General features: G+C 41.2%; 1 protein-coding gene across 4 annotated transcripts in view; it reads left to right on the forward strand.

The window, feature by feature from the left end:
• The window catches only part of SBF2 (SET binding factor 2), a 244,048-nt gene that overhangs the window by 62,175 nt on the left and 169,394 nt on the right, over positions 1–12,479 (forward strand). The gene's annotated exons all lie outside the window — the stretch shown is intronic.

Consider the following 12,479-nt stretch of genomic DNA (forward strand, 5'->3'; position numbering starts at 1 on the left):
CCAGAGTTATAGTGCTTACTGTTACTTGTACTGTGCTGTTTCACCTTGTACTGTGCCATTGTTTGTCCTTGTACGGCGCTACGCATACTTTGTGGCGCCCTATAAATAAAAATTAATAATAATAATAATAATACCGTGGGCTATGGCTACATCTTAATGTATGCGTTCAGTCACTGATACATTGCACTGGACTGTGTCTGCACAATTTCTAATTTTGCATGGAAGTAACGCTGGATAGTCAGTAAGTTTTCGGGCGGGGGGTTGTTGGGATCAGCTGTAGGGAAACGAAACCTCTGGAGCTTTCTGGGACTCAGTGAACGGATGCGGTGTCCTCTTAGATGGTCCTTTCCCCTCTGGCTCTGTCCCAAGACACTACTTTTTTTTCATTTGCAAGAAAGTGAAACTTTTTTTTAATTTCCTCTCAATATCATTCCAAGAAACAGACTGTCCGTATAAAACAAATCCACTTCTTCTTTAACTTCATGTAGTAATGCTGCCTGCGCGAGGTTGGGGCGTATTACACGTGCGGGACTTTTTTGTAATTATATTTAGGTGATCCTGGCTGTATTCTCCTGTTCTGATTCCTGTAAACATTCTTTATAGATTTTACCAGGGGCGCAGAGTATCTGTTGTGCTGACATAGTGCGTCTGCCCGTACGTACGTAACATTGCTCCGTATTCAGTGCGGAGACGCCATCTCCCGGGTTAGATACATCCGGGTTAGATACATCCTAGGCAGCTGCCTGCTTACCCAATGGTGATAATCCCTCATACAAACACTTTGTTTACAGACCTCAGGTCCTCCTGTCCATACAGATTCTTATTAATCCCTTTTATGTGATTTGGGTCCGCAGCACAGATGATAAACCGTACACTATGGCGCTGCTCAGCACTGCGTTAGAATGGTCGAATAGAGGAGCATCGTAAAACGGGGACTGTTGCTGAGCGGGTGTATCCATCCAAGTTACATGCAGTACAGTCTTGCCTGCCCTGGAGTACTACAATCCCCAGCATGTCCTATTTTACTGATCATTTCATACTCACATTTGTAATCCTCGTTCTTACTTCTGAAGCACAAAAATAAGTATACATGGTAAGAATGACCTCGAACATGCAGGAAAACGAGAAGTATTTATGCATTTTGTCAATGCAAAAATATAGGGACATTCCCAGTGACCAATATTCAAAATGTGAGTCTGGAATTTAGGAACAATTTGCAACTATAGAAGTAAACAACTAGTGGCTCTGCAGCTGTTGTAGAACTACAAGTTCCAGAATACCCAGCTAAAGCTGCCCTCCCCTATTATACCGTGAATGTGTTGAATAAGCAGACTCTGTACCTTTCCTGTGACTTTCATATTGATTGCAGTAATTATTGCACTGTTTATATTCATCCTACTAATACAATATGTGGATTATTCAGCGGGTTCTAATTCAAACTGTTACCTTGTATTAACCAGCCACATACCCACCAGCGTTTGCACAGAAGACGGTGAAGCTACAAGTCAAAAACAAACACATTTGACATGTGGCAGTTAATTGCGTTTTGAATTACATTTGGGAGGTCATTGGAGGTTGCGTCACCTCCTCCCCGCCCACTGCGTAATCTTGCGGTAAACCTAAGTGAATGCATATGTTTGCTTTCGGAAAACCGCAATGCCCCTGGGTGCAAGTCCTAACACTCTATCTCCTTAAATATACTCTTTGTTATTCTCTTCCTATCTTGCATTATTTGTGGTGTTTATTTCCTGAACAAGTGGATTTCCCCCTACTTAACTTTGTAATCATTTGGGGTATTTTTGTTTTCTTGTAATTTATTTAAGATGGTGAAGTAATTTGCACAGATCTTTGCAATGGGAGCTTTTCTGAAGAACTGAAAACTCCGCTGAGCTTTCTGTCTCTTTGCAGGATTTTGTTTTTGCGGACAGATGACTGACCCTGGTGAAAATTCCCTTTTATAAGTCGAGGCTGGTTACAGAAAATGCGAAATGTTTGTTGTATTTCCACCAGAGAAATGTACAACAAATTGATAATATCCGGTGGCGAGGTCATTTGAGACTTATAATGCTGAGGATCCCTGGTTCATGTCTCTTGTGACCTTGGACATGACAATGTCATCTCTCCTACAAACCACCAGTACATCTCCTCTGTATATTAAAGTTCCACGATCCCAGGGGTTTCAGATTCTTTGTCTTACAGGGAAATTTAAAGGGCAAGTGCTGAGCTTTCAAACATACAATTGATTATGCCCCAAAGTAAAGAAAATTTAGTGAAAATGGACAATTTGTTATTACTAATCTTTGTATCTTTTTATTAAGGGCACAGCTTGAAAAGGAAGAACTTATATAAACGTATTTTCTGCAGAGCGTCTAGGTTTTATGTTGCTTCTAAATGGAAACTAAAAACATTGTATTGCAATATAGTAATTGCTTCTGTTATATTTTTTGTCTTTTTGAAGAATTAATGGCTATTTGGGAGTACACCTTGTACAGTTTTGTGACTTTGATCTAAAAAGGCTACATGTACGGAAATCGTTTATTATATCTGGATAGTATCTGGTTCTTTTGTTTTTGTTATGATCATCTTTAGCTTAATGTTTCTCTTGCCTTGTTTACTAATGGGTAATGTAGATATTTATGTTTGTTGTTGAACTTCTACAATGAAAGCTTTCAGTAAAAGCAAACAGAAAACGAAGGAAATTCTGGGAACTTATCAGAACGAAAGATGCAGCAAACTTCATGTCTGTCAGCATATTAATATCGAAGCCACTTGCAGCCTGATAACAGGGAACACCAGCTTACATTCTGCTGTGTGTCAAACGTCTCGAATTCCGTCAAGGCATGGAAAGATTTATGTTGTTATTTCTGAATGTTGCAAGATATTTATTATTTTAAAACAAAGCCTTTCTCTCCCCTACTGATAGAACTAAGATCTCCCCATTCCCTTGTGCACTTAGTGTTGTCTCCGGATATAACGGAGATCTTGAATATGGGTGAGACACAGCCAGAGGGTGTAATAATGGACCTGACTGACCTCCGGTTCTGCAGGTTGGATCAGGGGAATTTCACTTACACATTGAATGAACACCGTTTTTAAAATAACATTTTACTGTTCATTCTGCAATAACCTTATGATATATGCGAAACGTTCTCAGATATTTATTACCCTGGTTTTTCACAATCCGAGAATATTGGATCACACACCAGTCTTTGTATCCAGAATGTATTTCTGATGCCAAGACGATGATATTTATGGTGTGTGAGCCTGGAACAGATCAGCCCGTTAGCTTTGCACATTGTACACTCTTATCAGACTCACGGAGGCCTGTGTCACCGTTACTGTGTGGCTGATTGTTGCCGGACATGTGTTGTGTTTCCTGGATCACAGATAGAGATTTACGACAATGCCTAAGGTGCTAATACACGCCGCGATATTGGAAGCCTAGATTTAGATTAAATTGGATGCAAATTGGACCAAAATCATAGCCAATCCCGATCAACATTTCTTCAGGATTTATCAGTTGATGGTTGGGATAGACGGTGAATGCCGGGGACAATGACCGATTCTGACAGTGAGTGCCATTACTGTCCAACAGAGTTAATGGTGCCCTATCTAGCGCCAAGCAGCTGGACCCTCGGATTTGGCCAAACACGTGAGCTAGCTGTCTGGACCGGGAGGTCTGTATATGGCTATTTTTTACATCTGTCAAATACGGAAACCTTTATTAACCTATTAAGTCACCGGTGGGGCATGGACCTGGTTCGTAGACAACCTGTTACATATCAGGGATGTGCGGACAGAAATCATCTGCTTTGGTGAAAAATACAGAAGGAAGACACTAAAACCGGGTACGTTGTCAAAGTTGCTGGAGAGTTTGTGCAAACCAATAACTTAAAGTTGTGTGAAGGCGTTACCTATTACCCGGGTGTGATGCAGAATGTGTTATGATGGGTAGAAACTTGCTGATTGGACAGCTAAAGCCCTAGAGCCCGTGAGGTCACTGATTCCTAGCGGATTGACAATATGGCTGCCATACCTACATCTAGGCCACTGCTGCACTTTAAAGGGACTTTCTAATTTATAATGTGCAATTTGTGCGCAGTTCGGGACATTTATGAAAACTGTTGCACAGGAAAAGTTGTTGGTATTCATAGCAGCCATTCAGCAAGTGCAGATTAAATTTAAAGGAAATAACCTAATTAAATAGCCTTCCTGCTGCTCGATTGTAGGTTTTACCAGAAATGTACAAAGTTTTGGCGACTGTCCATAGATGTATTGTCTACTATCAAGCCCAGCGTGGTGGGTCCTTTACCGAATGTCAGCAGCAGCTGTCCAGGGGGCCGGCACGTTTTAAAAGCAAAAATTTGCTGTTTTTATTGTTTCTCTTGTCTGTGGATCTGATTCTTTTGAAGAACTTCCTGTGCTGGATAGTTAACGCTCCTGTGTTTTTTGGGAGTCCCCCTCGCTTGTATCATGCAGCGTTTTTCTGCAGAAATCGTCTGCTAAATAGGAGGAATGAAAATATTTACAGCTTCAGTTTGTTTAATGCTATTGTTACGGATTTCACAATTTGTGCGGTGCTGTGTTCTGCTGCTGTTCTGGGGAATTAGTTTAAGCTGTGTCCCCTCCCTTTTTGCGTCATTCTTTATTGTTTGTGCTCTGCGATAATGGGGGCCTAATTATATTTTGGAACCCCGTGGATCACTGTGCCTGTTAACTTGTTTTATGTTTTTATGCTAAAATTATATACATACAATAGTCTCATATAAATTTGTCTCTATCTGCTCCTCTTGCAGAGCTTTCCCTGCAGCAAGGGATTCTGCGTGATAGCCTAACTTTGCTTGTACCTGTTTCTCATGCAGAGTTCCCTGCAGCAAGGGTTTCTGGGTAATAATGTCCCACTTTATAATCCTGAACTTTCTCACCCAGGATGTCTGACTAACGATTGACATTTACCTATAATTATCCAGAAATATTTTCAGATTGTCAGGCATCAATAGTCACATTTGTGACATCTGCTTTATTTTCTCTCTGTTTTCACAGATATGGAAGAAAAACATTTAGTAGATCTGTGTTTATGCAGATGTTGGTCATAATTTTCAGTAATCCTGTGTCAGTGACAAATGTATCGTGTCTCCTGACACCACTGCACAAACATGATCAGCGGACGATCTAAAGAGATCAGAGCGCTTGTGTTATTCGGATGTGTTTATGTACAGACTGTCACATGTTGGCATTAATACACTGAAACAACATTGGGGTCTGAAAATATTTGCGATGCAGATTAATCCTTTGATGCGTTTTTGATTTCCTGGTAATGAGCACAGGTGGTGTTTGGAGCAATTCGCCTGATGTGATGGTTTGATATTGGCTGATAACATTTGAGTTTAGTGTTTGTTTGTTTGTTTTTTTTTTAGATTATGGAACATGGAAAATAAGTCATCCTGCACACAGATTCATTCGCTGCTTTATTTGTATTAAATATAAATAGAGAAGTTACACTTTACACAGGGAGTTTTAATTTAGCCTCACATGTAGATGGCCAAATCGGTCGAGAACCAGCCGTATGGGTTCTTGATAATGATCCTCTCTATTTCGGAACCGAGAGGTTGCCCTGCTCTCCCGGGAGCCTGAGAGGTCTCCCAGAAATGCAGGAATCTCCCAGACATTCCGGGAGAGTAGGCAACTATGCGTTAAAGAAAAGCAGCTAATGAATCTCTAGAGACTGAAGTGTCTTTTACATTTCTGTCTCCATTACTGAAGTCATGTTGTCTTACCTGTCAGTCTTTGATTAAATCTTGGTCTCCATGAAAATGGCTACCTCCATAGGCATCAGTACATGGACACAATTTCTGAACTGTCATCATGCTACAAATGGCGAAGCCAACCACATCTTGTACTGGCTCAGCATCAGGGAGATTGCCAGACTCTTCAGGGAGTGAGGGAGAGCAACCCTAGTTCAGGGAGTCTCCCTGACATTCAGGGAGAGTTGGCAAGTATGATATAGTTATCTATGGTATGTGTGACTGACTTATTTGTGGGGTTATCACGTTACTGTATATTACACCTAATAACGTGATCTGCTGCCAGGAGAAACTTCCTTATGTAGAGTAAAAGATGAAGGTGAGATGTGACCCTGACCACAGCCGATACCGGACCATTGGCCCCAGATTGTAGCGTGTGCAGTCAGTAACGATTACCGTGTCCGATAAATTGATAAGGTCATTATCCGCCATGTTGGTAAACACAGGGCTGCGTGCGGTGATCATATTCCAACTCATTAACAGCCTCGGTGAGTCTGAGGTGCCATTAACCGGATCGTGTCCAGTTTGGCCACTAATCGCTCACCTCCAGGATTGGCTAATGTAGCAGTGTTTCTACACCACTCTACGGATGAACACCATTAAATACTAATAAGCCCCTGGCGGGCAGGAATACAGCGAAGTGAACTAATAGAATGGGTGGATATAGTAGATATCTTGTAATCTGCCTCGGAAGATTAAACAAACTCGATAATCAATCATACAGAATAGATACACGGTTCATATAATCCATCTATTTCCAGGAACCTTTAGAACACACACCAATAAGTACTCAATAGTGTTAATTTTAAACCTATTTAATATCGGACACATTTCATGAAGTAATAATAAATACTAAGTAAACATATATGTGTGCAAATGTCAGACTACAACTAATTTTTCAAAACTTTATAATATCCTTTTCTATCTGTTTAATATTTTGCTGGAATAGGTAATGAGACATTAATTAAAAATTTAATTTTTGTGCAACATTTCTTTTGTGCATCCTAATAGAATGACGCTTTTTCTCAAAACAAATATATCTTGATCTGTAGAGTGATGAGGAGTGCACTTTTCCTAAGGAATATTAAACACTGGATAAAATTTTCGATACAGAGAAGAATAGGATACAATCGGAGGTTAATCTTTCCTCCTTCTCCATCTTTTTCCTTTTTCGGATAGGTCAAGGAGCCAGAGAACAGTTTCAAGTCTACATGTTATCTATGCACAGAGGGGTTATCCAATGATAGCCTTATCACCTCACTGGGATACCTCACTGAGGCAAAAGGCACTGTGTGCCTCATTCCTCAGTGAAATGATAGGCTGAATATTTGCCCGGTCATCAGAATGGCTGTCCGATCTGTGTATTGGCCACAAGTACGCTTTAATCTATGTGGATCTATGAAAATTGTCCCAATGGCTTTTTGATGTGACTAGAATCTTACTCAGATTGTCCCAGCCTTGGTTTAAAAAGCTATGTGTTGAGTATGCATGCTTCGACCTGCAGAGCTAGCAGTCGATGCTCCGACCTGCAGAGCTAGCAGTCGATGCTCCGACCTGCAGAGCTAGCAGTCGATGCTCCGACCTGCAGAGCTAGCAGTCGATGCTCCGACCTGCAGAGCTAGCAGTCGATGCTCCGACCTGCAGAGCTAGCAGTCGATGCTCCGACCTGCAGAGCTAGCAGTCGATGCCCCGACCTGCAGAGCTCGCAGTGGATGCCCCAGTGGGTGCATGCTTAATGTGCTCGGAAGTCATTCCTGAGCACTTGTCTGTCCCAGCCATGACTTTGTAGCCAGAGTATAAATTTAGCTTGGTCATACTTTGTTTTCAGTGTGGGGGTTTCGTCTGAAGTACAGCTTGCATGATTCAGTGTGTTCTGTTTTTAGTTAGTCCCCTTGTGATAAATTACACAATTGGCAGATCCCGTTTTGGCTGTAGTTTTTAATTTCATTCTTTTTTTAGACCCTCATGCCTCCAGATGTGAATGTTTTTTATTTAATGGTTGTGTATCTGTTGCTTAAAGTTCAGATCCGTTTTATGAAATGCATTTGTTTCTCATGAGAGGTGAGACAATGCTCCATCTCATTCCAAATATTTCACTTATTAGTAGTTGGTCGTGTTGTATTCCCAGTCACGCCTAAAAAGAGATCAGTTTGGTAATGTGGTCTTGGAAGTGTGACGGGCCCCCGGGAGCGAACGACGAATCATGTTTGGTTAGTTCATCTAAAAAATATGTGGCCCAGGAATGTTCGTGTAGTTATTGCCTAAAACGCAGATGGAGGACGCCATATTGTGGACTGAACCAACATTTACACCCATTGGTTCACTGGGATGAGAATGATTGACATTTGTTAATGCTTTTTTCGTGACACTTAATTTATTGGGGTGGAGGGGGGTTAAGAGTCAGAAAGCCTCTCAAAATAGAACTTTTACAATGTATTTCCTGTTTAAAAAAGTGTTTATTTTGTTTAAAAGATTTTAGGGGGTGACTGAACATTAACCAACGTGCTTCAAAGCTCCCATGAAGTGAGGTCAAATTTTCTATGCTTTAACGAGCGCTGTTTTTTGACGTCTGTGTTTATGTAACCTTACTGTTAATCTGTCCGGTCTAACTGTAACTCAATACCTCTAAATACCTGTTGGCATATCATTTATACAGATATGACGTATGTATGTCAACCATTTATTTGCATCTGTTTCAGTGTCTCAGTATTGCGTATCATATCGGTATATGCAGAGTGGATGTCTTATACACAGAGTATGTGGCGGCTAAATTAGATTGTAAGCTCTCTCACTTCTAATTTACTCCTGTTAAATTATTACACTGCTGCATACACAGTGGCATCATATAAACTAACTTACAAATCTATATAAATAATTTTCCTACTGAGTGATTTGTACAGTACTGTGGATTATGTTGGTGTTATATAAATATGGAACAGCGGTCAGCATTGCTGCCTGACAGCGGTGGGGTCATGGGTTCGATTCCGACCAGGGCTCTGCGTGGAGCCTGTATGTTCTCCACGTGTTTGCGTGGGCTTCCTACCACACTGCAGACACAGTGGTAGGTTAATTGGCTTCTGACAAAGCTAACCCTAGTGAGTGTTGGGGAATATAGATTGTGAGCTGCAACGGGACTGAAGTTAATCATTAAAAATATTCTCTATAAGGCTCTCCATAATATGTAGGTGTTATATAAATAATTGTAAACAAAAAATTAGATGAAACGAAGCAAAAAGAGCCAGAAACTGGTGGTTTCCTCGTCTGTTTGTCTTGAAGAATAAGTTTGTATCTCACATATTTATCTAGGACGGCTTCCTGAGAAGGACCAGTCACAGGAGAAGTCTGTACTAATTTGTGTGGCGTCAGGCCAAGCTTGTGCCTACAATGAGTGGGAGAAGTCAGGGTTCATAGAATGTGACCTATCTCCGTCTTACTGATAGCCTTCAGATTCTGACTCCTCAGTTTCTGCCTTTGTTTAATCCAGTCCCTGGTGTAATCTGGAATGCAGCCGGGTTTCCGCGAATCGCATAACTCTGCTTTTTAAAAATGCAGAAAAGAATGGAGGCGTAAGGCCTGGTCGGAAGAAGCCATCAGTCACCGACTGGGGACAAGCGGATATCGCATTGCTCTCCTGTGTCCTTGTCGTGATAACACAATCACATGTAATGGGGGAGACGCAGAGGAAAAGTGAATAAAACGGGGACCAGGAATGTTATTTCCTATAAGTGACCCGGAGAGACGTACGTTACCGCTGACACATCCTGGGACTCGGCAGATTGGCTGCTGCGATGATCGAGCATCCTCGGGATAAGAGGAGACGTAACACATTGTGGAGATCTTTCCTCTGACACCAGTATCACAGCCCAAATCCTGATAATTCCCACAGGTTACACATTACATAGTAATATAGGTCAGCGTGGACTACTGCTTCTGCTATTGACAGATTGCTGACCGGGATAAATCCTATTCCATGTATTAAAGGTTCCGATGTGGATTAGTGCAGTGATGACAGCTCCAGCAATCTGATATTTCATATTCCTTTACTTGGAAACACTTTCTTATTTTTGGTTTATCTGTTTATAGTTGAGACAGAATCACGGCAAAGTGTCAGCCGTTTGCTTCCTCGTCCCCTTTTTAAATAGCGTTACGATAAAAAAGATACTTGATCCTAAAAGAAAGACCCCGTCTCTCCCACCCCAAATACTATATGAAATTAATTTGTGGATCGTATTAGTCGAGGGTTGTTATTGGCCAAATCAACGGATTGCAGAGATGTCTGAGGTGTAATTAATCCCAGACATGAAAGGGTTAAATATTACAGCACTTAACCACATGGGTAGTTTTAGTTCACAAACGATAACTCTGCACTTCTGTATTATACCTCTCATGGTGTAATTAGGTCTGACTGTGAGAGCGGAACATGACTCTATCCCCACATATAGCAACAGCGCCACCCATCTTGTGGTTTGAGGCTGTAATTTCATTCGCACAATTGATCTATAAAGGTTTAATGTGGTTTTATCTTTTTTATAGAGAGTATTTGAGCATATAGAGAGGCATTTTCGCTTTTAATCGCTAATCACAGTTAACACACTTAAGTCTCTTTAAGGTGCAAACATTGACATATAAAGTTCTAAGGCTGGGTACACACTGAACAATATTCCGACAAACATGTTATCTACAACAACTTTACCTTCGACTGAAGGTCCGGTCGCTCGGACAATTAATGCGTACGGACTAGTCATGTTTTAGACGATTAACGAAAGACTGACCGTCCGGCAGCGACTTTTCACGGCTATATTGTGAGCAAAGATTAGAATTTTGTACACACTGAAATGACTTATGAGGTCCATATATCTCCAAGAAATTTTAAATAAGGGTCAGAGCATGTTCAATAGTAAACACCTCAAACCTCATAAGAAAGCGAAGGGAACACGTTTTCTTCATACATTCGTTAGCATGTGTTCGTTCGTTCACAACCGCATATAAACAAATTTGCAAGAGTAGCAGCTCGAGGAACTATCGTCAGTTGCTCGTGGATCGATCGGAAACTTATACACACTACATGATCGTTAGGTGGTCGGAAAAGATTAAACTGTGCGACCAACCAAATGAGCCGACAATAGACACTTTGAAATTACTTTCGACCGTCGTGTCACTATACACACTAACCCGACTTCACACCGAACGGTCGTATGTCGGCTGATTAGTGAAAGAAAACGCTCCAGTGTGTACCCAGCCTTAGTCTCTGATTTTTCTGCATGGAAACTGACGTTTATATAGTCTGCGGGTGCGCTGAATGTTTCTGGCAGGTTATAGAGGAGCCTGGAGAAAATGATCAGCGGACAATATATTATCCAATCGAAATAAACACAATAGAGGGAGATAGACGGTGGGACTGTCAGCGAACGAGGACCAGCGGATATCGCGTCTCTCTCCTGTTTCTCCTGTTGTCACAACACAGTCACATGTAATGGGGGAGATGCAGAGGAAAGGTGATTAAACAGGGACCAGGAATCTGTTATTTCCTATAATTAAACAGCTGGGATGACCCGGACTCGGCAGATTGGCTGCTGGGACGTCTGAGCATCCTTGGAATAAGAGGAGATCTCTCCTCTGACACCAGTATCACAGCCCGAGCCCGGATATTCCCCCATCCTACCAGGACATATTATAACATATCTGTGTGTGTCAAGCTGGGTACACACTGCAGAACATTGCTGCAGATAATACAAGTTTCAATGCGTACAGTGTGATTTGCAATCTGAACTTCAATGTCTATTGGATTCAGGTTACATAACGTGTACTTCTGTGTCTCAAATCATATGTAACAAGTGTTCCCCTTACATAATAACGTGTGTTAAGCTGGGCACACACCTATGCAATTGTCGTGCATGACCGTTTAGTCAGATATTGCATTAATGTATCTGCTCCTACAATCGTGTTTTATCGTACTAAAGCAAATCGCATCTGTTTGTTTCATTTTCTAAACTTCCACATTTGCCCGACATTGTTCCATTGTTGATCATGGATTTTAGGAATGGTGTAAACACTCACCGCCAACGGTGCAGGCAGATATCTACAGTGTACGGAGTCATGATCTTTTTAGCAGATGGTTATGAGCGATGAAGATCACAGATCATATAGGTGTGTACACATGAATCCGCGTGATCATCAGGACTTTCAGTCGGTGAAATCGTTACATAAATCGCATCTGAAGTGAGATTACATAGGTGTGTACCATTCTGTTATACATTGTTTCTATACAAATGCATAAAATGAGGATGGACTCTGCCATTGTGAATTAGGGGAAGGGGCAGAAGTAATTAAAGCAGCCACCTTCTTTTTATTAACTCATTGCTGACCGGATTAAATCCTGTTCAATGTCTTGTAGTCCGATGTGGATTTATGTAGTGATGACAGGTCCAGGATTGGATGTTAGTAACCTGATAGGTTCCTGTGGCTGAGGGAGACCCATCAAAGTCCTTCCTGACTCGTTAGGATCTGGAACAGAATCAAGACAAGGCATCTGCGTTCTGCTTCCTTCTCTTTTTTAATTAACGAAAGATAATTTTTTTTAGCAATAGCTTGTTTTGTGTTATAATAAAGTAAATTCACACAATTGTAATGACGTCAACATAGTTGTTGATTTATGGAAGTTGTGATGTGATTTAA

Source organism: Mixophyes fleayi, chromosome 10, assembly GCF_038048845.1.
Source record: "Mixophyes fleayi isolate aMixFle1 chromosome 10, aMixFle1.hap1, whole genome shotgun sequence".
NCBI lineage: Eukaryota > Metazoa > Chordata > Amphibia > Anura > Limnodynastidae > Mixophyes > Mixophyes fleayi.